A 4,946-nucleotide genomic window follows, 5' to 3' on the forward strand; every position below is an offset into this window, starting at 1 on the left:
ACAATTAAAAACATTTTATTTAGGCCTATCTATGGCCTTTTTCTCATCCTGAGGATGACGTTGTAACGTCGAAACATGTAGAGTCGTCAACTTTTTGAAGGCCATAGATAGGCCTAAATAAAATGTTTTTAATTGTGTACCAGTTTAACGTTGAATATTATTTATGATTTTTGATTATATCAGTAATTTCAATTTTATGTTTTTGACTTATTCAGACATAGAAGTACGGTTAGATAAAATAACGAATATAAAAAAGTATAATGTTAAAAAGTTAAGATTAATCTGCTTCCTGCAGTGTCAAATAAATATGGTGCTGAAGGCTGAAGACACTGGTATTTCACCGTTAATGAATATTTTCATGTTCTTTTTCCCTATGATATGCTGTATTCTGGTGTTTCTTATCACCCTTAGATGGTGATTGGCATGACTAACATAATATGTAACTGAAGTATTATATGCTAGTCATATTTTTAATATAGTTTTCTTACCACACGGTACTTTATTATGCTGCCGGAGATCGAGCGGAAAGCAGCTTCAAGCACACTTGTCAACCCTTTCGTACACTCGCAATGTCCGCAATGTCCTCGATGTCTGATTTTCTAATCACATTTGATTAGAGCGCAGAGTTCGAGCAGGCTATCTTAAAGAGATCCTGGAGCGTCACCACGTCGTTACAGTTCGTGTCGCCATGTCCGGTCATGCCCTGTCTGACGACCATGTATTTGACAATAGACGTGCAGTGTAGTTTCTATTTCATGTCGTAATGCTGTCATGTCTAAAATACACCACACCACACCACTTCTCACTGCAGACCTTCCATAATCCATCCAGTACACATGGACGAAACATCAGTTTCCGTTTCAACAGTCCAATCGCACAGAAATCTATGGGCACTAGGTCCGGCGACTTGACCAGCATATCTTCGTATGGATTTGTATGAATACCGTTTCTTTTTTTTTCAGCTGCTTGAGGTGTGCGATAGTTGAGCTGATATATCAAAATTGCTTTACCACAGCTGCGGTAATACTTGTTGCAAGTCTCTTTATGGATGGTCCTAGTGTCCCATGTTGATCTATATTCCTTTGTCATATCCGTTTTGAAAATTTTAAATCCCTGAACTGAACACGTAAGTGTACAAATATTTTACGTCGGAAATGGCTGTTGCATAGCAATCCCAAAATTGACCAGTTTTCGGTGCTATCACACTACCTACGTATCACTAAACAATTTCAAAATGTAGGTCTGATGTATGCCGTTACATTGTAAGTTTATATTGGTTGCGGTTGTCACGTTACTTGTGGAAATTGCATCCTCAAAATAATTTTAATATAATGTACTCAACCTCCTGCATTTATTCACCACTCCACGGTAATCAGGAGAGAGATGAGTTTATTTTTTGAATTGAGGGTGATTCAAAACCTTTTTGTGTTGACATTGTTTTCATGTTTTTTCTTCCTTTTTTACATTTAGTTAACACTGTTTTTCTCTGATTCCGAAACGATTTACAACATTCACTCTCACTCAGAAAATGACCGTCACCGTCAAGAACAACAGCGTGGTAGCTTGGCAGAATAGTGTCCGTCTGCCACAGCAGGTTATCGCATGGTTCTCAGTGTAACACACGCACACACACATTTATAATGTTGCTGCCCATGATTCAAATATATGCTATTCATAAATGACATACGATATAAAATTTATTATACAACTCGCACAAAATAACTTAAAACGTCTTTTAGCGCTGCAGTATAAATCGTACGATAAAAAGCACGCGAATTAACTTAATTAATAATTATTTGTAATTATGCACAAAGCTACTCAATGGCTATCTGTGCTCTGCCAACCACGGGTATCGAAACCCGGTTACTAGTGTTGAAAGTCCGCAGACATACCGCTGGGCCACTGGGGGGCTGTTTATTTTATAATTATTTTTATATAAAAAATAAACATTGTACTTGACGACTTTGGATTTCGTAACTTGAAAGGATCGTTAAAGCGAATCAAAAACATATATATAATAATTGTATTTCGCGTTGTGTTTATGTATTTTCAAAATATGAAAAAAGAAAAGACAAAAGCTACTTCAATACGGTCTGCAAAAACGTTATTATATTCACTGTCTAGAAGGCTTAAGCTTTTTAAAGATATAGCGATGCGTAGACAATCTAGGTGAACCGAGGCAAGCCTTATTCTATCGAAAAACCAATACAACATTAGGTATATTTTCGATAAAAATTATAAAAAAGTTTTCAATAATATAAGTTTACAGAGTTAAAGCAAAACTTCTGGAAGTTTCATCACTGGAACTTCACATCCCAATAGAAGGTTTGAAGTAGGCTTAACTTATGTTAGGCCTGCTCTGTATTCATCAGTGCATAGTACGTTCGTAAGTATAGATAAAATAATTCATTATCTTTAGAATGTAGTTAAAATTTTGAATAACGTCTTTACAGATGTTCGGTTAATCGATGTCTTTATAAATATTAGAAACTGTCAATAGGTTTAACTACTGTATTAACGTTATACAAATCATCCGTTTTTAACCATTATTTAATAACTGCATTTGAAGGAGTTTATAACTACATTAAAATATTGATTGCTACTTTACGATTTTTTAAACTTATGATTTAAATACATTTTTGCTTAGTTATGTAAAAAGCTTTAAATATAAACTATGATTAATAAACACCTGCGATTTTTTTGCTTTTTTAGGTTTTGTTTTACTATAGTAATACCAGCTTCTTAATTTGTAAGGTTTACCTGCTTTTAAGTGTAAACATGTTTATTTAATTTTGCTTATCCTTTTAACGGACTTAATTGAAATTGAAGGATATTTACTTTCAGTCATTCTAAGTTACCGTAATTTTAAGGCTAAAGCATATTATGATATTTTTCACATTCGAATATTGAAAATATAATAGGCTGCGATATTAACTAAATCTTCAAATTCATGGTAAAACAAATTACTAACTTCAAAACGAAATATAAACAAAAGTAAAGGAGGAGTATTTTAAAAGCTAAAAGAATGAGAAAATATCACAATATCTTAAGAAATCACATTTTTTTTAACGAATGTAATGTAAAAATCACACGTAATTATCGGAAACAGTATTGACGAAAGAATATCATGCGACGATCTCAAAAGCATAGCTTTCGATTGATAAAATATAGAAATGATTTTGATGTTATTAAAGTTACCTTTCCCGAGTGGCAGATCAATATGTATTTTTCAGAAATGGAATTCGTACAATTGCACCGAACCTACGTGACTCATAAGGTGAATATAGGATAGGCGATAAGGATGAGGGAAAAACGAAAGTACAAATAAAACAACAAGCCTTCTTCATGACTGTACACTTGGTCACGTGGGGCAAAAAGCAACAGAGTTAGTCTTTAGTGTCTTTATTCTTTTTTACCTGTCCGTATGGTTTATTATGCACTCAAATAGAGATAGAAATAATAGAAGAAATGGTAGTATATCGTTATTACTCACAGAATATGTCTGCGGACTTACAACGCTAGAAACCGGATTTCGATACCCGTGGTGGGCAGAGTACAGATAGCCCATTGTGTAGCTTTGTGCTTAACTTGAAAAACAACAACTACTCATAGAAAATGATTAATAATAATTTTGGAAACACAAAAAAAACATCGTGGAAGAAAAGGGCTAATTCCAAACTTAAATAGAAAATAATATATATACAGCTGTATAATATAAAACGAAAATTGCTCAAGATTGAGATACTCGAGTTAGTGATCTTATCTTATGATTCAAAGCTTTGGACGTTTATACCCTTAGCTGTCAGTAAAAGGCGAATCGTCTGTAAAATTTCGAGAGTAGTCCATAATGAGATAAACTTGATTAGCCTTGAACTGTAGGAACTTTTGATGCTAAGAATTCTCAAAGAAGACGACTCAAATGTACAACCTGGTTTTGGGAAAAATCTCCACTGATCAAAGAACAAAAACAAGTAGCTCAGAACTTGCCACGTGGATCACACTGTTCTAAGGAAGAGATTGGAAAATCAATGTGGTTGCGTGACTCTGGGCTTTTGTTTGAGGTAGGCTAAGAGAACAAACAGTAGTGCTCATCGTTCTACGATTTTCTAATACAAGACAAGCACACTGTCAGCGCTACACACCATCCACAAACGTCCCATTATTATGGCCAGTATAATTTTCAAATAGAACATCATGAAAAAGGTAAAGATATCTCAGTTTTCACTTGCTAAGTGAAATATAACAAATTTTCTACCCAATTTTAATGGCCGCTGTATAGCAGAATTCGTTTTTAAAAAAACAGCCTGTTTATTCTAACTCGCAAAACTCTCGTGAGAATACCCGCTGCTATACTTATGTATTTACATGGATATTACGCATTCTGGGAACTTATTCAACTAATTGCTGTTGAGGAAATTTACCTTGCAAAGTTTTCTCAGTCTTACTTGAATTGTTTACGACTATTTTGGTTGCGCGATAATTATTGTTAGATGTCGAGATAAGAATGAACGCCCATACTTTCGGAACGAGATCTCTTCTCGTTCGTTTTCGTCTGAATAATCATTATACAACACGGTTGTTGAGCACTTTACCCAAGCTCCAACTTTTGTTATTGAACACAAAAATTTCAACTATTTTAATCATTGGTTTCCGAAAGTGCTTTGTTCTTTTCTGTAAATGTTATGCTCTCTTGTTTTAAGGCTGTTTTTTTTTAATGATTTAAAAGTTTACGTGATTACGAACTTACCAGCTCAGGCAACAACTGTCTTAAGCAAACATGTTTTCAGACGGAAATAGGCCCGGCATGGCCAGGTGGTTAAGGCGCTCGACTCGCAATCTGAGGGTCGCGGGTTCGCATCCCCATCCCACCAAACATGCTCGACCTTTCAGCTGTGGGGGCGTTATAATATGACGGTCAATCCCACTATTCGTTGGTAAAAGAGTAG

This window comes from Limulus polyphemus, unplaced genomic scaffold, assembly GCF_000517525.1.
Source record: "Limulus polyphemus unplaced genomic scaffold, Limulus_polyphemus-2.1.2 Scaffold173, whole genome shotgun sequence".
Lineage (NCBI taxonomy): Eukaryota > Metazoa > Arthropoda > Merostomata > Xiphosura > Limulidae > Limulus > Limulus polyphemus.